This window comes from Sabethes cyaneus, chromosome 2 (genome assembly GCF_943734655.1).
Source record: "Sabethes cyaneus chromosome 2, idSabCyanKW18_F2, whole genome shotgun sequence".
In the NCBI taxonomy this organism is placed as follows: domain Eukaryota; kingdom Metazoa; phylum Arthropoda; class Insecta; order Diptera; family Culicidae; genus Sabethes; species Sabethes cyaneus.
The window spans coordinates 163,860,796-163,884,073 of NC_071354.1; the positions used below are offsets into that span (position 1 = coordinate 163,860,796).

General features: G+C 37.4%; 1 protein-coding gene across 1 annotated transcript in view; it reads left to right on the forward strand.

Annotated features, from left to right (window-relative positions):
- The first annotated feature begins 3,187 nt into the window (after positions 1-3,187).
- Positions 3,188-23,278, forward strand: part of LOC128733947 (proteoglycan 4-like) — an 82,081-nt gene continuing 61,990 nt past the window's right edge. Inside the window, exon 1 of the mRNA XM_053827852.1 lies at positions 3,188-3,565. The gene's annotated coding sequence lies outside the window, so the exon portion shown is untranslated. The remainder of the gene's footprint in view (positions 3,566-23,278) is intronic.

Below are 23,278 nucleotides of genomic sequence, written 5' to 3' on the forward strand. Positions count from 1 at the left end.
AAGTTTAAAAAACTGATTTTAAGGGGGTCACGACAGAAAGTCAATTATATCTCGCAAACCATATGATGCAGATACTTAGTATCTACGGCAAAGTTTAGTGAAATTCAAAGCTCTACAACTTTGCCAAACACATGACCATGTTATCTAGTTTCTATAAAAAATTAATTTATTCAAATTTGTTTCCCCTTAATATCTAATTATATGAAAATTATATGAAATTAGATGCAGAATACTTTTTTATGAAACTTCTCCTAAGCTCGAAAACGTCAGGAAAAGCGAGAAAAGACCGCCTTTTTCCGGAATGGTCCCACCCTCCTAAATAGAGTAGAAGTCTCAATTCACCATAGAAAAAATTCTTGCCTTCTGAAACTCCCACATACCGAATTTGGTTCCATTTGCTTGATTTGTTCTCGAGTTATGAGGAAATTTGTATTTCATCTGTATGAGAGTCCCCCTTTTAGAAGAGGAAGGGATCTCAGTACACCATAGAAAAAATTCCTGCCTTCTAAAACCTGCACATGCCAAATTTGGTTCCATTTGCTTGATTAGTTCTCGAGTTTTGAGGAAATTTGTGTTTCATTTGTATAGGAGCCCCCCCCCCCCCTCTTACGCCCCCCGTAAAATTGCTCTCTTAAGGCGGAACTAAAAGTGGCTAACGTTATTGTGTTAGTGCGACAAACACTGTACTGTACATCTCATGTGTTCGTTGAAAACCTAAACGTTTATTTGAATATTGCATTAGTATTGGTAATATATGTCAAATAGCGGAGCTTGCAAACATAAACAGCTGATCCGCCAACCGTACTGGCTACAAACATCCCGAAAAAGGGTTTGTTTTCTTTATCAAGGCATTCCGATTCAATCAAAATTAACAGCAGCAACTGAATAATGCGTAGGATCACTAGGATGTTTAATTAATCCGCTTGCATCGGATTGCGTTTTTGATTCCTGCGTTTGCGTTTTGTTTGTTTACTTCACTCTAAGCTCATCGATGCGGCGAAAGTTGAAAGCTCTTTAAAAGCTCATTGATGTGACGAAAGTTTGATACTGTGTTGCTGCTGTTTCGGAAATCGCTAGTTCAACGAAATATGTGCGTAACCAAATATCTATTAACTAATTCCAAATTATACATTGGTCGCTTTTATGAACACGTAATGATCGATATGTTCAGTTAAATTTATTTTCTATTAGCAATTATGTTTTGCTGAGCGTTTATTGATACATAGCAGTTCGATAAATTAAATTACAAGTTTTAGGAATTTTATAACAGCGCTGGAAGCACTGATTACGTGGCGAAAGCGTGCTCTGCCAATACAGATGCATTTTTAAGGCGCAAAACAATACCTGCTTCGAATGGTAGCCATTTATCCAGCCATCTTTGAGCTACTTTCGGTTTCCCCTTAAACTCTCCATGCAATTGCTGGTCATTTTATCTATCCAACGACAACTAAATTGTTCAGTTTCGTTCGGTGGTTTAGTAGTAATTACCATTTGAAATCTTTCATTCAAACGTTACACTTCTATTTTCGTTTTCACAAAGTTCAATGTCAAAATACGCATGTCCGCACTTTTTCGAAAACGGACCATTGTGCGTTGGTTTAATATCGAAATATTGAAATTATTAAATTCATAAAATATTACTAACAATGGCAAATACTGATTCGAATTTGATCATTCTAGGGGAACATAAGTTTAATATTGATGCAAAAGTTGACACGACGACAAAGATGAGTCAAAGTTGAAATGTGAGGTATAAGAAAACAATTGAAAAATAATGACAATATTTAATAACGCAAAAATTTCGAGAACATCGGGCAAACATATACTAATAACGATCATTAAAAGCTAATTTCCTGGAAATTTATGATAATAGTTTTATGTTGATATTTTATCGCAGTGTGTACACCATAGCTTGAAACTCATTTAAATTTATTCTCTTTACAAAAGAGTAAGATTTAAAAAATTACGTCATCATTGGGAATTGGGATACAGTAGGGTATGTTGCTGCTTCGTCGTAATTGCCTATTCCCGTCCTACCCAACACAAATTATTAAAAATATCAGCGATTTTTATGACACACAATGCTAATTTTGCATTGTTCCTTAATATTTTAGTGTGCTGCCTCTCATATGCGATCAATCAAAGTGGGTTGAGATCTATTTAAATGCTTTTTTCATTAAATAATTCCTAGCAGCCAAATTTCCAACGTTTTTTCGTGCGACGAAGAAGAAAATGTCGACTAATCGTTTCAATTTCCGTCATTCATAAAATGAAAAACACTCACGCAACGCATTGTTGTTATTCTGCAGCCGGGAAAACTTGCATAACCTACAGAAATTTTGCAGAATAACATTTGTCATGCTGTCCTACACAAATACAGGCGCGCTAGCTTCGTAAACATAATTGTGATTTTTAGTTCGGACGATGAAAAATTTTAATGGACGGATTTCAAAACGGTACGACGAATTTAAGATATAAAGTCAGTTGCGTAATTTCAATCAAATGCTTTATTAATCGCTTTTTAGTGAATTCAAAGGGCACGGATCGGAAGGCAAGTGTGTATGAGTCAAATCAGCAGCAGAGCTTTTGGAGTATTCATTAAATCCACCTAAGAAATGATGAAAATTAGAGTGGCTTTTTACTACGACGGGAATTAGAAATAAACCCTACTATATCGACTTATATTTCAAAACTACTATTTGATATGAACATTTTATCAGCCATAGCAAATTATTGCAGCGTATAATATAGTACCTACACAATATTTAAATACATTTTTTCTCATTTCTTTTTGCAGTTGCAGTTTTCGTTTTGATCCCCCAACTGCCAGCTCGTCGGATTCGAATTGAAATTTTTAACTTGATCATCACAGAGAGAAATGGAATCGCGGACAGAGAACAACAGTGCAGCAGCAGTCAAGCACTCCAATTGAGGAAGAAGTGGAAAAATAAAACGGCGGAAAAAAAGTCAAACAAAACAAAAGAAGTGCACTAAATCACTTTGGAATGAAGTAACAGAGTGAAGCTACTAATTGTTCCAATTGATGAAAATCATCCGGCCATATCGGGTGCCCTACGAGAGCGAGTGACCGTCGTCGTCGTCTTTTTCGTTGTATTTGCACACGCGCCGTTTTCATCTAGTGCATTGATCCGAATAAAAAGTCGTGCTTAGTGTTTTGAAGTATCTGTAGATTTATGTGCATGTGATTGATGATTTCAATTCGTAGGTTTCCAAGTTATGTTTGCTTTATTTCCCATCTGCACATATCTCGTCCAACAGTCTAAACCATAATGGTCTATTAGCCAAAGCTCCAGTCAAGTGTAAATAGCGAGTGAATTTTAATCTGAAGAAATACATAACTTTTAGAAAACTAGGTTCAAGTCGATTATTGCACACCACTGAATCGAACCGCGCCAGACCACATCAACTGCAGCGACGGCAGGGCCGCAGCTTTCTCATATTTGCTGCAATCGTTACACACATCCAACACAGGACAACACATTGGCTACCCAGCGGGGACAAATCTGTCAGGCTTCGCGGCTGTCGCAAGATTAAAACAGTAACGGTAAGTGTACTAGGTAAACTAGTTAGCACTATTTACGGCCAAAATTGGTCGTACCAATCTGAAACGTTAGCCATTTCTAATAAACCCGTATCAAACGGCGAGCTAGCTGGAAAATATCGCCTCAGTTCTCTGCCGCGATGCTCGCTCTACTGATTGAATATTTTTAGGCATGATCAGTCGCAGTCGCGGCTTTGGTAAATTAAAATTAATTAATTCAACGGATGCCGGTTTCCGTCCAAGGTTCGCACGGTTAAAACCAGCTGATGTGCTCAATGTATGCAAGAATTAATGCCAAACGTTAAACATGGCTGCAAGTGTACAGCACTTGACGTTCAGTTTCTTGTTGGGTACACATAGAATGTAGGAAATTACTCAATTTGATTTATTGGCGTCGTATATATCTGCTTGTATTTATTTTCAAATAATATTCTAATAATCCCAAGCAACAATGTAAGTTTTATTTTACTCTTATGGCGGTTTTCATGACTAATTTTAGTCTTAAATGCCATCATAAGAGTGTAATAAAACCCAAAATGTTACGTGGGATATTAATGAGCCAGATTTAATTTCTGTAAACTTCAAGTCATATTTACGAGTTATCAAAGTTTAAATTGAAATGCGAAAATTGTAAAGTAGAACTCGATACATTGAAAAATAAGCAAAATATACAATAATTGTGGTGCGTAAATTGTCTAGAGCAAAACTCACTATGATAAACCGCAAAGCAATCCATTCGTCAAGCAATTAATTCAACTCCCAGCGGTCTATTCATTAGGCAATTCAAGCTCAAAAGCAAAAGTATGCTGCTCAAGGGGTTATACGAATCGGTAACGTAGAACTGAGCTGTTGCCAGTTACATCGATAGCATACAATAATCTAATAATTGTGGTTTAGTTTCAAATTCATTGAAAACATGAAATATTTTAACTTCAACCTTCGTATTACGCAAGCATGTGAAACACTTATTTCGCATTTTGAGAATTTATTTTTCTTCCTGTTGAATTTTTCATTACCCTTTGAACGTTTTTGCAGTGTGTGGTGGAGCATTATCATGCAACAAAATCATTTTGTGTTGTCTTTTTTGGTATTCTGGTCTGGTTTTTCATCCAAAGCTTGATTCAAATTGATTATTTATTGTCGGTAGCATTCAGTACGGTTTGACTATGTTTGACCGCAAAACGTACTTTCCAGGCACAATAACAAAGCAATGTTGTTGGCAAATTCAAAATAAGCCTAGCCCTTGCTCATTTGCATTTTGGTGGAAAATTTTTAGCCGCGATTAATCGACCTAGTTTGAAATTAGTTCGAATTAGTTGAAAACATTTTACTGCTGAATGCCGAACCGCCTTGGGGTTGGGTTCTACAAGATTTCATGCTGACACAAAAGTTACGGCTTTGAAAGCAAACGCTGCCAGCTCTTGTCGATGGCTGCTGTCGATAGTGAACTTAATATACACATTTTACTCTACAAGTCTACGATCGGTAGAATGCGAGAATTTATCGGCCGATTTATTTATTCAACAGGAAATATCGTCAACATGGTTAAGCGCAAGGCTTAAGAGGCGTGGTGGCGACAACAAGACCACTGCAAAGTGAATGTTGTATTTCGACTCGAGCCTCGAGGGTTGCTTGCTGTCAGCGTCGTTTGGACGTGATTTTTGCCTTTTCATTCCCCGTGCTGGGTGAATACAAGTCGTGGTATACGTGAACGAGACAGCTGCCAGGCTGGTCTGCTGCTAGGTAAAGGTAGTGTTGAATCCGTATCAAGCAAGAAAATATCCTTGAAAGTTGGCTAGTTCTAGTACGGGGTTAAAACGTGTCGAGAAATAATAGTGGTTTTACTTTTGATGCAGAGAACGATTTTTAGCACTACTTTATAGTAAAAAATTAACTGAAGCATTGAAGAATTCTAAACAATTCTGCTTATCTTTTTCTGCTTTCAAAAAATTAGTTCATGAAAAATTGTCATTAATTATTTTTGGTCTGGTAAAACTACTAATATTTATTGTAGTCCCATAACCAAAAATTACTGCATTGCAACAGTGGAGCACTACCTATTTGCAACATTTCCGGACTCAAAGCTGGCTTAAATATTGAATATTGTTTGGGACTTTCACGGTTGGGAACTACACATTACAAAGAGCAGCTATGTATTCATTTATCTAAGAAGCGTTGTACTGCAATCCAAAAGGATAAAAAGTGGAACTTAGAAACATAGTTTCTTTGCCAGAGTTATAGAAAATATAAAAACAAGCAAATTTGTTGAGAAAATGAAGTTTCTATATTCATTGGGTGCAAAACTATAGAGCATTTTCATTTAAAGTTTGTTAAAAATTAGTTCATACTTAACTTACGTTAGTTACATTTTACAAGATTTCATTATTCTAGACAATTAGGCCATTGCAAATAATTTCAATAGTTTTTGTCACACCCCCCTTTGGAAATTGACTTGAAAAATCGGGGGACAAAAAAATAATTTGTAGGGTATGAGTTAATTTTTTTTTCATGAAGTCAATTTTCAGTGGGTTCTACAGCCTGAAAAACTCGAAAAATGAGTGTACGAGTTGAGTTAATGCTTCTAGCACGAAACGAAAATGGAAATTCGAACAACGAAATTTCCGAAAATCGGCCGAAAAATTTTTCTTTCGTTTTTGTCTTTTTGCGTAGATTTTTGCATGGAAAATAATAACGTATATTTTAAAAGCAAGAATAGATTTGGTTTTCATGTTTAAACTTTAAATAAAAATGCCTAAAACCAATATTTTTTTGCTCGATTAAAAAAATCTCTTTGTTTTTTTTCGCCTTCAGTGGCCCAACACCGGAAGGACAAAAACTTTATAAAATATTTGTAATGGTCTTATTGAAGTACGAAAAGTATACGTTTTTGCAGAAGATCGCAAATCTTTCGAATCGTTCCTTGCAAAGTTATCGCATATTTTTAAGCGTTTGGCCGTTTGAACAGAAAAGCTTTGTTAGTGCAAACGGCACTAAAAATCAACGTAACAGTATTTTATGGCAAATTATATGAAATTTTGTCCGGTCGCAAGTGTAAGGTAGCAATCAGTTATCCCACGTGGTTGAACGAAAAAACAATTTTACTATTTAAAAGGACAATGAAAATTCAGAAAGAGCAGTCTCTACCACGACGACATAGTCTTTACGTGAGCAGATTGCAAATGGTCTACTGTAAAATCCGACAGGACATTTTGGACGTAAGGCAATTCAAAGTGTCAGAACAAAGAACTACCGACAAATACTGTCAATAAAGACAAGAAAGCTGAACCCTCAGTGATGTGAAGCAGCAGAGCTATTCTCATCATTTGCATTATCATTGTCGAATGGCGGCAATACCATTTGGTCAGTGTTTAACCAAACCGGACCATGTCGGAAAATTGAAAAAAATGAGTTAATAACAGCGAACGATCACGAACTTCCTAAGCAACACTTTACTCTGATTACATTACATAAATAATGTTATAATTAGTCGGATATATAAAACAATACAGAATAGCATACTTTAACTTCGTTTTTCTCGAAATTAGATTTTTGTCATTTGGTTCGGTCTGACTTAACATTGACCATTTCGGCTCCGGATATATCTAAAGCAGTCGACCAGATGGAATTCCGAATTCTATGCTAAAGATCTCTATAAAGGACTTTTTAGTTCCCTTGCATAGTTTATTCAGGCATAAATCTGAGGTGGATAAGCGATTATCTAATTGATCGCAAAATCTCAAGATCGATAAGAGCAAGTCAACTTCATTCCCTGTCTGGTCTGAAGTGCCTCAGGGGAGTAATCTTGGACCATTGCTTTTCACCACAGTCATGAACGTATCGGCATCGGAACTTATACACCTAACACGAACTTATACTTGCCTGCCACATCGCCATGCCCAGTTTCAATGTAAAATTTTTGACCGGGAAGTTGTTTGAAATCATTTTTACGTAGGTATCATCGTAGATCAGAATACATCCGTTAAATTTCATCAGAACTTGCTCCTACAAACGCCTAGCATGCTTCTTGGCAACCAAATTCTGCTTCAAGTGCCGATGCGGATGTTTACTGGCACTATAAGATCTGTACCCCTCTTACTGTACTTGTACTTCCTACTTAGTGTAGTGTTACTTGGGAAGTACACATATTACAACATATTTTTGCAACATATTTTTTAGAAAAATATTCAGAAAACAGTTATATTTGAATTATAAATAAGTTTCATGGAAAACATGATGTTATAAAAATGTTTTATTTCTAACGCCGATGTTTTCAATCAGAATGACAAGTTTATGTTGTATTTCGGTTATAAAGCTAAGCTTTCATCGATCATTTACAACTGAGTATAGAGACAAGATAGTAGGCGGGTTTTCAGTTTCAAGGTTGGCAGATTCAATTATTGTTAGCCATATAATCAAAGAGGAAACAATACTGAGATAATATTGTATATGTGTTTGAAAGTTAGAAATTTTATTATAGCAAAAAACAACTCATACCTACAAACCATTATTGTTTTCTAAAACGTCTAAAATATATATTTTGCACAATATATCCTGCCGTTGAATTGCTATCCATATTTAAAAATATTGGTAAACGATGTTTATTGGCAACCTCATTGCCAGTATTGACAATCGGGCGAAGCAATCACGATGAGTACAGCGCAGATCAATAACTTTCACACATTTTCGCAACAATGCAATATTTCGCATTGCTTGTAATACTCCAATTTATGTGTTTTCCGAGTATCTTTTGGTCGCAATTTAAGTTCGTTTTCAAATAAAAATTAATTTTGAATTAGTTGTATCACGTTGTATGATAATGCAAAACAAATTTCATACAGTAAAGCTTTTCACTGGTTTCGAACTTTTCGGCTATCGGTGTGCCCATTTGTACGCATTTTTGTATAAATATGGCCGATTACTGCGCAAAAATATGATGAAATAGATCATTATTTTTGTGTCGTAGTATGATTTTATGTATAAAAGGAACATATAATATAATTCCCACAGGTTTTCACAGAGATTACCATGTTTTGTGAGATCGTCAAAAAATTATATTTATTTCATCTTCACTCAATTTGTCCCTATCAAAGCATTTCTTGAGCGCATCAATTTTTTGGAAGTTGGCAAAGTTCACGATAAATTTAAAATCGCACTTTAGTTTGGGTTATTTGAACGCTACAATATTGCTTTGATTAATTCTATCACGCGAAAAATATCTGACATTATTTTGCTTGTAAATACATAACTTCAGGAAAATGGCAGAAAAAATCCCGTCAACAGTTATTTGCGCTTTTCTGTTGGTAGTACAAAAACCATGCAACGCATAGGCGCCACTTTGAAATATTTCACAAACATGTTACATTTTAGCTCGTTTGTTGCCGCTTTTTCAGTCAGAAATTGGTTTTAAATTAGTATGCGAAAACGAAAAGTCAGCAATTAGCTTTGTTTTAAATCTGTTATCAATTCTTATTTAAAACCAATTGTGTTACTTGGGTTTCTAGCAATAATGTTGCAAATTGAGCGAGAAGCAAACAATACCGACCCGTACGCGAGTGAGTGTGAGAAGCAAGCATTCAACGCTTAGGACCCAGATACAATGCATACATACTACGTTGCGGCAATTTAACAGTTTTTCCATGGGTTTTCTATCAAATTTCCGCAACGTAGTAAAATCCGTATGCATTGTGTCTGGGCCTTTACTCCATTGACGCAAGTGTACGACAAACAACCTGGTTGTGCTGTGTGCATACATTCTGCTACCGACACACTCGCGAGCGCACAACTTCCTAGCGTCATTCTGCGTAGTCCACTCCTGAAACCAACAGCTCGTAAGCTGTCAACAGCCCGCGTAAAACCTAATATTATTCGTGACTGAAAGACTTCCACAAAACGTGATTCAAACTCCGAACACTGTAATTTATCTATTTTCTTTGAAATAAGCATGAAAAATTGTATATTAACTACGCTTTAGTAAATACATACCTTACAGTTATCTAATAATCGCGAAAAGCGACGATAAAGGTTCTAAAATTGGTAAAATAATGCAAAACCTAGTCACTGGGCATAAAAAATAAGAAAGAGATCCGAGAGATCCGATGCTTTTGCAGGTGCGTTCGTTATAACGAGAGCGTGTGTGAGAAAATCAGAGGGTTTCGCGACACTGCTTTCCTGCCATATCCCGTATAGAGATTAACGCACCACAATATCTTCTTTCTCAGTTATCACTCCCTAGTTCCAGTTCTTTTAAAAGTTCTGTGCCGACTTTTTATATCTACGTTCTCCTTTAAAATCCTTCACAACATTAAATATTTACTTGACCACCCAGTTGGGCTTTGGGGTTAACAATCCAGTCGTCGCATGCACGGATCTCGGTTAGGTGTAAATGGTACTGCTATAGAGTCAGCAGGATCGTTGCACTAGGGCCGTAATTGTCCTAGTAGTAGTAGGGGGTAGCCTCTATCACTTCAAGGACTTGCCAGTGCATGTAGGGTTAATTACAGTAGATCCAAATTTGATTATTAACTGAATTTCACACTAATACTGTTATAGAAGGGCCAAAGTGAATTGGGCGGACCAAAAAGCAGAGGTACTTGTGCGTATTCCGGGGTTATAAGATGATTCTTTCGCTGTACCAACTTTAACCCACGTGATGATATTTGTTTGTGAGAGGAACGTGGCATATTTGCTTAGCTTAAGGATTCTGGTTGGGAATCCTTTCCATCATCCACCCTTCCACATATATGATATTTATGATATATCATATCATTAAGATGAACTGAAGTATACATGGGCAAAAATAGAACAATCTCACCAGCAGTCCTTCGAATTCCATTATTAATTTGATTTTTTCTTCTGGTATTTATAAGCATTATTTAAACTTGTTTTGGCCGTGCAGTTTTCACTGTACAGTAGGAGGTGCTTCATGAGCTAAAACGAAACACATAATTAAAATAACTTATATTAAGCTTACCCACTAACACGGCCGTGTTGCTTAGCCGTCACCCAAACCCGCAGCTTTGAGATCAGGCAACCGGGAACCACCCAGCATCGCACCTTCTAGCTTGGCTACTCAATAGAGCAAACAGTTTGTTTAACTGTGTTATTTAACTTGAAACACCTGCATAAAATGGTTTTATTGTGATATTAATCATTACCTCTGGTTTTATTATGGTAGATATTACGCAATAAAATGCCAAGAGGATACCAGTCAAAATACATTTATAGCTAGCTATAAAACCATAATAAAACTGTTAAGAAAGCAAATTTATTGTGGTTGCTTATATTACCACGATAAAACTAGTTGGTTTGCACCACGTCCCTTATAAACTTACCATAGGTGTAGCGTAGCAATACAATATGACGCACCAATCAACATTGATCTTATTACACTTGCTTATGGACTGCAATAAATCTATTAATTTTATAGAGCTATTAAAACGGTAACACCGTGACGAAACAGATTAATTGCTGCTATTATAAAGAGTATTAGAGTTCAACACCAAAATCATTTTTTTATGCGAGACCATATCGGCATATTCTAGAATTTTGATTTAGCTTGCAATTCATCAAAGCAAAGTGTTTTGCAGAAGTAAAGTAATTATCAATCGCTTTTCCTGTCACAGAAACCAAGTAAAATGATTTTGCTAGAAATTTAGATTGACTAACTGAACATATTTATTTTGTTAAAACAACCAGTTTTCGAACATTGCAAAATTTTAAAGGCGCGTTGATTTTATCCATGCATCAATATGCACGATAAAATTCAATGCGCATATGCTTCAAACCAACATACAATAGGAAAAAATGAGCTCGCAATCCCAATAATTAGAGGCCGCTGGTTTGGAATTATGCAAGATACCTATTCCTATGTAAAAATGCAAAAAATGTAAGGAATCGATGATAGTCCCATCTTGCGCAGACCTTGGGAAGATGCTCATTTTGCCCCATTATCCCCAAACATCATGGCAAAAGTTAATTAAACAGTATAAAAACACATTTTCTGCCCGTAAAATGAACTCAAATAACTTCCAAATGTTGTTAAAACATCCGAAGAATCAAATCCCATTCATTCTATACTGCGCGAAATGCAAGAATAGTCCATTTTGCCTAATGCACCCCTAAATTCATAATAAGACCTAATTAAAGCGATTAAAACTTACTCAAAGGCTGGGGAATAAGCTCGAATAGAACCAGTTCATTTTAAAAACACGCGGGGCACGATATTCAACAAATCTAGTCAATTCGTCTGCTTTGCCGATGACATGGATATTATCGGCAGAACATCTGTGGCGGTGGCTGAACAGTACACCAGACTAAAGCGCGAAGCAGAAAAGATTGGGTTAAAGGTAAATACGTCTAAAACAAAGTACATGCTGGCCAGCGGAACCGAGGCCGAACGACACCGCTTGGGCAGTAGTATATTGATGGACGGCGATGAGTTTGAGGTAGTCGATGAATTTGTCTACCTTGGCTCACTGGTAACGGCGGACAATGATACCAGCCGTGAGATCCGGAGGCGTATTATCAGCGGAAGTCGTGCTTACTATGGGCTCCACAAGCAATTGCGGTCGAGCAGACTAAGTCCCCGTACAAAGTGCACCCTGTACAAGAAGCTTATTAGACCGGTTGTTCTCTACGGGCATGAAACATGGACAATGCTCGAGGAGGACCTGCGAGTGCTCGGAGTTTTCGAACGACGAGTGCTAAGAACGATCTTCGGCGGCGTACAGGAGAACGGAGTATGGAGGCGGAGGATGAACCATGAACTCGCACAGCTCTATGGCGAACCCAGTATCCAGAAGGTGGCTAAAGCTGGACGGATGCGATGGGCAGGGCATGTTGCAAGAATGCCGGACAACTACCCTGCAAAGATGGTGTTCGCCTCAAATCCGGTAGGAACAAGACGACCAGGAGCGCAGCGAGCAAGATGGTTAGACCAGGTGGAGCGAGATCTGGCGGAGAGTACTCGGTGTCCGAGGAATTGGAGAGCGGTAGCCCTCAACCGAGTTACATGGAGAAATTTTGTTCAACAGGCTTTGTCTTAGGACGGCAAGCCACCTAAGTAAGTAGTGCATTTTTTTACATTGTAGGAAAAGGTATCTTGTAAGACTCCTAACCAGCCAGCGGCTTCTAATTATTGGGATTACGTGCTCATTTTTGCCCATTGTGCAACGAAATCTTCGTTGCCCAAAATTTATTAAATATTCTCTAAGGTATTATGGTCGCTATAAACCAAATCGATCAGAATGATCTGACAGTAAAAGTTTAACTTTTCAGCCCACTGAAGTCTTTTGAAGTTAACAAAGCTAGCGGACTGATTTAGCTTTTTAGCAGTGCGAAAAGCGAAAAGTTTTATTAAGTTATGGCGGAGGCTGCCAAGCAGCGAAAACTTAATCGGTTTTATTGTTGCTTTCAAAAGAGTGTGATACGACTACTTGAGGATATAACTTGCGGTCATAGAAAGGTCATTAGAAAGCGGTCATTAGAAAGTTCTGGAGGAGCTCATAGTTTTATCAGCGCTTTTATGAAATTGGTCATGAAAACCACTGGTTATTACTTGACTGGAAACGTCTTGTTGCTTACAGTATTCACCATCCTCCTTTGCTCTGTAATCGATGGAGGCGCCTTATCTACCAAACCAAGAGGTTTAACATTAAATTGCGTTTTTCGAATCGGCCAATCAGGAAGCTGCTTCGTATTGTTGCTAAGAAATTAGCATTTTTTCTATATGACAAAGAAATTCGGTTTTGGATGTGAGCGCACAAAGAAAACAATGTTAGTAAATAACACTGGCCTGTAAGGGTACAGTTCAAGAAGAGAATAGGGTTTGACCAGGGGCTTGCGATGGGTGCCATGTTTTTGTTACTAACATCTCAGCACATCTCGACAAGGTTGGCAGCAAATTTACCTGTCAGACGGGCGCTTTTCCTGCAATAGCGCCCTTCGTTAAGTTGCCTGTCAAACACCGTTCGTTAAGATAGGGATAGCACCCCGCTGGGTTTGACCTTTCAAATTGACTATGCCAAATCAACAGCCACAATATCCTATCTTTTCGAAACAATGATTTTATTTTTTTAAATTTATCCCGATCGTAAGTCTTTGCCAATTTTGTCAATAAGTATTATGCATATGAGGCTTGCGGAATATCACGATGGATCATTGCGGTATACACCGCCAAACGTTAGCTATTTGTAAACACAAACGGTAAACAAATTAACTCATAATTTGGCATAAACTGCTTGCTTAGAGCTGTCATTTGCGGAATCAAACTTTAATTGGAGCACACCGCGGCAGCAGCAAGCGGCGACTAACAAGCGTTTCATCTGTAATGACCGCTTCAATGACAACGCTTTTAAGAAATTAGAACACGCCGCTTTCCGTTGCCGCTGCCGGCCATCGCGCTCGGCTACATCGCGACCACCAATATTGCAAACGGCATGAGACGTGTGCACGTAATTTTAATCTACCGTAGCGTGCCGCCACACCGGTCATACCTGTAGTGCATTCCTCGCGGACACTAGCCATGAACCATTCCAGTACCCTCTTGCGTGTTAATTCTTCTGGCAAATCATCGCAAGGGTGCTCAACAAAGCCACGAAAGGAAGCTTAGCGCAGTTGTACTAATGCAGCCGGTAATTAACTTTACCAAACGTTGTTGTTGTTTGCGTGTATTTTTCAGTATTGAACTGTCGATACGGAAAAACTTTACACGGATGGGAAAGTCAAGGACTGCTAATGGCTTAAAAGTTATGTTTAACGATGCAAAGCTTGGGTCGACCATAAAATTCAAACATTTAAAAGTGAAGGATGATTAGCAGGAGGCAGATGCGATCATGGTTGCATGACATTTCTAAAACAAAATAAACGGTCCACGCATTTCGACCAAAACGTATTCCCTGAGATTCACTTCACCTTGAACTTTAAAGCTACAGCTTTAAAATGGTTCAAAATACTAGAGAAAAATACGATCGATTATCAAAATCAGCAGGATGCTGAGTTTATTATATTCCTGCTATGAATAAATTACATCGTCTAACTAGTCCGCCGTCGAAGCTGCAGCGGTGTTGTCTGGGCGTTGTCAATGATAGACGATAGCTACCTATATCTATAACTGTTTGAGAAACTAGATCCTGAGAAAAAAAAATTTTGCTTTAAAAACCCAACCTTACGATCAAAAGGCCTCTTTCAACCATACTAGAGTGATGAAAACACTGTTGAAATCTCTGAGAAATGATGTATTTATATTATGGAGCTGGCATTTAACCAATCGTGAAATTTTTACAATCATCACATCCTGCACAGCCAGACATACGCAACCTTTTTACTTGTAAGAATGTTGCTATGCTGCGATATAAATGTAGATGATCATTATGATTCATGTCCTTTGACTAATTTTATTAGTATTTGAGTTCCAAATGTTTATTGAGCTAAATATGTCAATATGTTTTCAGTTCTTATAATCTGAATAAATAACCGTCATAATCAACATTGTGTTGACTGTGTATCTTCAAAGCACAAACAGTACTACTCTGAGGCACAACATTAATTTTCTAAACATTTTTCAATTATGAATTTAATTTATTTTATTTATGAAACGTACAAGCATGAAGTTATTAAATTTTGAGTGGTTCTACCACAAGGTACTTACGGTTGTAGATTGCATCACACAACCACTGAATGCAGTGCTGACGACTGCTCATGGGACGTTGAAGGCTGCTGCCTCTGTCAGTTCAGTAGTGCCAACTCAGAAAAAACTACCCAGCACGACGCGACGGCAGTATTATGGAATGATTAGCAAATAGCGGTTCCATAGCCATAGCGGCCTTTCTCTAAGCTGCTGTCAGCCGGTTTTGTTTGCCACGGATCAGAAAAGTGACCGGTTTGCTGATCTTGATAGCGGATCTATTCTAGCTCTGGAGTTCTTGCTAATAAGGCTCCCACTCCCACGGAATGACATTTGTTTCGTGCGTCGGGTTGTTCCGCTTTGTGAGTATATAGGTAGAACCGTAAAAACTTGCTCTGAATAGTTTTTAAATAATTTAAATTTTATTCTCTTTACGATAGATCTATTCACGGACAAAAGACTAAAATTATCTTTTGCAGCAATCAAACTTCCTTCAGTAAACATGATAAATCCTGCGTATTGTTTTTATTCGTTAAGACAGATTCTGTGGTTTGGGGATTTGTGGTTTGGGGATGATTACCGGAAAACTTGAAAACAAAAATCGACAATTTTTAAAAGCATAGATCTTCTGGCTTTACATGAGGTTTAAATTGACATTTTCATTAAACACTAGCTGACCCGACAAACTTCGTATTGCCACAAATTAACCTGTGTTGTACATAAATCATGAATCTCGGATGATCTTTGTCACTTCTCGAGTTTTGCAAGCCCCCCGGTGGGCGGCGCTTCCGACGGCGGGTCACCGGCAACACTCGCGACCGGCTCGTCCTGAATGATCTAGTGTTACTATAGATAGTTTTTGTGGTCTTGTTATTGATTAATGTTTTATGGAAGAGTCTCGAATTTCTCGAGTTGGATTAGTTTTTGAGTTTCGCAAAAATTTCTGTTTTATTTGTATGAGAGTCCATATCCCCCTACCACAGGGGTGAGAGGTCTCTAACTATCATAAAATAAATTCAAGACTCAAAAATCTCCTACATGCTAAATTTGGTTCCATTTGCTAGATTAGTACTCAAATTATAAGGAAATTTGTATTTCATTTGTATGGGAGCCCACCCTCTTAAAAGGGAAAGGGGTCGTAATACACCACAGAAAAAAAATTCTGCCATATAAAACTCTCACATGCCAAATTTGGTTCCATTTGCTTGATTAGTTCTAAAGTTATGAGCAAATTTGTATTTCGTTTGAATGGGAGCCCCCCCCCCCCTCCTAAAAAGGTAAGAAGTCCTAATTCATCATGGGAAAAATGGTTGCCTCCAAAAACACCCACATGCCAAATATGGTTCCATTTGCTTGATTAGTTCTCGAATTATGAGGAAATTTGTATTTCATTTGTGTAGAAGCCCCCCCTCTTGAAGTGTGGAAGGATCCTAATTCACCGTAGAAAATATTTTTGCCTCCAAAAACCTCCACATGCCGAATTTGGTTCTATTTGCTTGATTAGTTCTCGAGTTATGGGGAAATTTGTATTTCATTTGTATTGGAGCCCCCCCTCCTAATGTGGGAAGAGGTCCTAATTTATCACAGAAAAAATTCTTGCCTCCAAAAACACCTACACGCCAAATTTGGTTCCATTTGCTGGATTAGTTCTCGAGTTATGAGAAAATTTGTATTTCGTTTGTATAGGACCCCCCCTCCTAAAGTGGGGAGGGGTCCCAATTCATCATTGAAAAAAAAAATTGTCTCCAAAAACACACACATGCCAAATTTGGTTCAATTCGCTTGATTAGTTCTCGAGTTATGAGGAAATTTGTATTTCATTTGTACAGGAGCCCCTCCTCTTAAAGTGGGGAGGGGTCCCAATTCACCATAGAAAATTTTCTTGCTCTCGAAAACCTTCACATGCCAAATTTGGTTGCATTTGCTTGATTAGTTCTCGAGTTATGAGGAAATTTGTATGGAAGTCCCCCCTCTTAAAGGAGAGAGGAGTTATAATTCCTCTTATAAAGAGGGGAGGGGTCTCAATTCACCATAGAATAAATTCTTGTCACCAAAAAAAACACCCACATGCCAAATGTTGTTCTATTTGCTTGATTAGTTCTCGAGTTAGGAGGAAATTTGTATTTCATTTGTACAGGAGCCCCCCCTCTTAGAGTGGGGAGGGGTCCTCATTCACCGTAGAAAATTTTCTTGCCCTCGAAAACCTTCACATGCCAAAGTTGGTTCCATTTGCTTGATTAGTTCTCGAGTTATGAGGAAATTTGTATGGAAGCCCCCCCTCTTAAAGGGGAGAGGAGTTACAATTCCCCTTATAAAGAGGGAGGGGTCTCAATTTACCATAGAATAAATTCTTGTCACCGAAAACACCCACATGCCAAATTTGGTTCTATTTGCTTGATTAGTTCTCGAGTTATGAGGAAATTTGTATTTCATTTGTATAGGAGCCCCCCCTCCTAAAGTGGGGAGAGGTTCTTATTCATCATAGAAAACATTCTTGCCTCCAAAAACACCTACATGCCAAATTTGGTTCCATTTGCTGGATTAGCTCTCGAGTTATAAGGAAATTTGTATTTCGTTTGTATAGGAGCCCCCCCCCCCCTTTTAAAGTGGGGAGGGGTCCCAATTCATCATAGAAAAAAATTTTGTCTTCAAAAACACACACATGCCAAATTTGGTTCCATTTGCTTGATTAGTTCTCGAGTTATGAGGAAATTGGTATTTCATTTGTACAGGAGCCCCCCCTCTTAAAGTAAGGAGGGGTCCTAATTCAACATAGAAAATTTTCTTGCCCTCGAAAACCTTCACATGCCAAATTTGGTTCCATTTGCTTGATTAGTTCTCGAGTTATGAGGAAATTTGTATGGAAACCCCCCCTCTTAAAGGGGAGAGGAGTTATAATTCCTCTTATAAAGAGGGGAGGGGTCTCAAATTACCCTAGAATAAATTCTTGTCACCGAAAACACCCACATGCCAAATTTGGTTCTATTTGCTTGATTAATTCTCGAGTTATGCAGAAATTTGTGTTTCATTTGTATGGGAGCCCCCCCTCTTAGTGGGGAGAGGGGTCTCTAACCATCACTAAAACCTTTCCTGGCCCCAAAAACCTCTACATGCAAATTTTCACGCCGATTGGTTCAGTAGTTTTTGATTCTATAAGGAACACAGGACAGACAGACAGACAGACAGACAGACAGACAGACAGACAGACAGACAGACAGACAGAAATCCTTCTTTATAGGTATAGATTAACATTTCATTAAAGTGTCAGGTGCACTGTGTTTACAGATAATCGTCCGCCTCCATTTGATCACTTAAAAAAGTTTTAGAAAGCATTCCACGCTAATTCGTAACTTTGAATCTATCTGAAATATTACACGGTTAACCTCTACCAAATAGGAGTGGTAGAGGCCTACTGTGTTACCTGACTCATAACGAATTCCTTTTTCCGAAATTCTAAAATCTCTCATGCTTTTATTTTTGGAGTAAACATGTAATTTCTTATGTTATATAGTTGATATTTATAAATTAATAATAATAAATTAAACGAAAACCCACAGTTTGTGAGTTACGAGACCCTCCTCCGTATATAACGTATATTCGTTATGAGTCAGGTAACACAGTAGCAAAACAGGTAGCGCCTTTTCCAAATTATAATAATCGTCATAAACTGACGATTTGGCATGTCTTTGATAAATTAACCATGTATAGAATATTGATTGACCACCTAGGTAACATTTTGAGTTTTATTGTACTCTTATAATGGTATTTAAACCCATTTTTGGTCATAAGAGTGTAATAAAACCTTCATTGTTGCCTGGGTTTGACAACCAGCAAATTTAAATGTTTAAAAAATTATTCTTTTTGCTTTGATCAAAAACCGTACAGAGCATAATGGGTCACATTACGGGGCAATATGGACACTTTAGTTAAAGTTACCATTTTAGTTAGTTTTTACTTAAAAATTACACAAAAGATCATGTCATATAGAGAAAAAGGAGAAATGGCATTTTATTTAGCGACTATTTCATGATCTTTTCCATTTACCATATTTTATTCAATTGAACAACATACGATAAAACAAAAGATTATCTAAATTATACAAAGTAATTGTCCATATATAGTAATACTAACCGTATTTGAAGTGGGGATATAGCATATAGAGCTTATCCAGGGTTTGCAAATCTTATAACATTTTTGCAAATGTTAGTCGCGTCAAGTGTTTTCTCTATATCTCAGACATGTCAATGAATTTGGAGGGGTAATTCTCGTTGAAACGGGGCCGCTACTGACATGAGGTCTTCAAATATTAGAATATTGTACTTGATTGGTTAAAAAATGGTTAAAAAATTAGAACTACACTTTTAATACCTTGAAGCAGTGGACACCTCGTTCGCCAAGGGGCCCGATAATTTAAAAAAATGTGAAATTTTTAGCAAACCTTGAGATCTACATCACGTGATATTTCCTAAATTTGCTATGAAACAACTAACAAATGTCACAGTTCTGTAAAGAAGACCTGAGCTTTCAAATGAAGTAAAAGTTTTTGGCGATCATCTTGGATTTGGTCGCCATATTGGATTTTAAAAAATCGCCGTTTTCGTCATGGTCCCCTCAACCGATTTGAATTTCAAGAAAGCTGAGAAAAAATGCTACAATAAATATTCATCAAACCTCGCCACCAATAATTATTTGTATGATGATTGTTTCTTGTGTTTTTTCTTAGTTTTTCAATGGTGGTCTTGAAATTAAAATCGGTTGAGGGGATCATGGCGAAAATGGCGATGATTTGATAAAATCCAACTTGGTGGCCAAATCCAAGATGGTCGCCAATTTTTTTTTCACTTCATTTGAAAGTCCTAACCTTTCTTTTTGTAAAATCGTGTCGTTTGTAATTTATTTCATATCAAATTTTGAAAATATCACAGTAATTATATGAAAACTGTCTACCTTTCTACAGATAACTGTTTATTTTATATAGTTAGGCTTGTGCAAATTTGAAAAAAGTTTATGTCACACCCCCCTTTCCCTCTCTTATAAAAATTTTCGAAATATGAAGGGGCAAAAAATAAAATGTCATAATAGTAGGTAACATTCTTTAGTGATAAGCAGATTTTTTCATAGTTCAATGAGTTTACATCTCTAAATTATCCAATATGTGCAAAGTTATAGTAATTAGTCGTTAGTCTCGAACAACTTTCTTTCACCAACTAAGCTTGCTGAATTCTGTTGCAAGTCACATGCAACTATTGTGCTTGCAATCAGACTTTCAGCTTGATTTACTTTAACTTTTGTTCCATTTTAATTTAACTTGTTTTAAAAGAATCGAATTAGATTGAGGCAACAATCAATTAAACAATATATTAGTTGAAAATAGAAATAGAATAAATTAGACACTCCGCAATATCAGCTATCGGTGTTTTCGGGGCACAAAATTGGTCGTTTTGCTCCGTAATGTCTAAGTAATTACCTTAATTTTGGATGTTGGGGACGTAAAACTCAAAGATACAGTTTTTTACCATGCATTGGATATTTTTTGAAACGATGGTTCTACAGTTGATGAAGGAACGGTAAGGGAAAGTAATGAAGAAGAATTTTTTGGGAATGGTGGGGAAAGAGTGGAAAGGAAGGGGGGGATAATAGGTAGCTACGCTTAACAAGTTGTCGTTGTGACTCCTACCTTTTGTCCAATGCTGGAAGGTGCATGGGTCGAACCAAGCTATAATCGGAGATTATAACCGGATTCGAACCCACGACACCCGCCAGGGCATGTGGCTCGCTGGTACCCGTGTACCTATGAACCACAGAGGCGCTGGACCTAGGTGTAGGGACTATAGGTACACGAGGTTGGTCTATTCCATCGGAACGGAACCTTCAACCTGAAGATCCGCGTTGAGAATCGCGGCTAACACGCTAACGGACGAACCACGTCACGTACAGTGCCTTGTAAGTCACAAATGCCTGTACAGTTTCGTCGTTCTGGTTAGTAAAAACAAGTTAGATTAAACTTCTCAATTCGGTGGTTCGATTACAATAGATCGAAGAAGAGGCACAATTTATGTCTATAAATAACCCAACCCACCAGATGGTGGAGTTGGAAGAGACGTCGCTCAATAATAAGGGGGTTGAGCAGTCTTCTTTTATCCAGCTCTTCTATGGTTCAAAGGTCCATTAGTACTAGTGAGACATATGCCCAGACGGGTGTTGTGGGTTCGAATCCGGTTATAATCTCAGATTATAGCTTGGTTCGACCTATGCACCTTCCAGCATTGATTGGACAAAAGGTAGGACACAACGACTACTTGTTAAGCGTAGCTACTAATCACCCCAACCCCCCGAGCAAGGATTGACAACAAAAGTATATCAAAATTATTACATATTCTGCTGTTGATATCAACTAGAAAACATGTTTTGTTACCAACTCAAAATGGCACTTATGATGTATCAAACTTTGCTATCATTTTGCTTTCATTTTTATTGAAAGAAAATATGTTGGCAGATTCTATATATGATGCAAATAAACCTTCAATATTTAAATTAATATATTTTCACTTAAATTTTTTTCTAGTAAAATGGTTGGTTCAAATTATGATGATAGCAAAATGATGATCATATGATAGTAAAATGATAACTAGGGGAAATGTGTATAACGTGCCCCCCCTGGCCAATGTGCCCCCCCTTCGTTTTTCGCTAAACAAGCGAAATCAAAATGCAAAACCACCCAGAAACCATAGTATTTGATGGAACTAGCCTACTATGCAAGTATGACAGTTGTCACATGCTGTAAAAACAAAACAAAAATAAATTTGTTTTTGAGCAGCTTCCGATGTAACTTTTGGCGTCATTTCCATAAGCTATTTTCTTGTCAAAATCTGTAAATAACCGGTTGTTGCGATTCGATTGCGTAAAGTGAACTTCAAAAAGACATCCCTGCCAAAAATAACGGTATGAAACGCTTGATTTGCTTTAGCATTTAATATTTTTTCAAATAAGTAAAAGCAGGCCAAAATGCCCCACTTGCGGTGGTGCAATTTGCCCCCCTTGCAAATGTGGCTATAAACATAGGTAAACAGATCTAAGTTGAAGCCAAGTGCCATTATTTAATTCAATTAGTATTGTAGAGCAACCGTGATGAGAATAATTTGTTACCAACGTCCAAATTCTAGGTAATTCAACTACCCGGTACAAAACGCCACAGCTGCAGTATAATGTGCCCCATGCAGAAAAGAAAAAGTGCACCAGAAGGCCGAAACTAGGTTTATTTTACATAAAATAACGATATTTTGCAAAACAAAGGAAATAGTTTTACTTTCTACAAAATAGAGTTAGTCTGTCACTGGTAGAAATACTCAAATTACCGCATTGGGCATATTATACCGCAGGTGGGGCATTTTACCCCGCGCAGACGAGAAACACAACATTTAGGTGCTTTTATTAAATAATTCCTAGCATGTTTATTCCACAATACTAAATGAAATAAACAATTGCAATTGGTTGTCAGCTTAAACACCAACATATACACGTAGTTGTAACGTTAATTTGGGGAAGTATAACGGAGATATAACCATTTATTCTTAGGGGGGGCACATTATACACATTTCCCCTAATTCTGCTTTCCTATTAATATTGTGTAACAGCAAGATTAGTTATTCCGTTTGATATTTTTGATAGCAAAAGTGGTTTTCAATTTAATTTCACGGCGTGGAATTTTTGCAACCAATTTTGATATTTTAACCGCTAAGTCGACCAAAATGAAATCACACCGAGTATTAAAAATGCGTTACATCAAGATATCAAATTTTGTTTTCAATTTGCTCTAATACCTTTCTCGGGCCCCCTCTCCCGTCTCACCTTTCCGCTCTTTCTCCACAACTCTAAAAATTTCAATACTTTCTTCTACTGTCCCTTCATTAATTGTAAAAGAACTACAGTTTCGAAAAATATTAATTTATATGCCTGACCGCATTTCAAGGTCAAGACAAGGTTGGTCTAATTGTAAAACTGAAAACAAACAAATAACCAACACAACAAAACAACAAAAAATATGTCTAAACTGCAGCAAACTGAGCAGTTTCTACGTTCAGTAACAACATCCC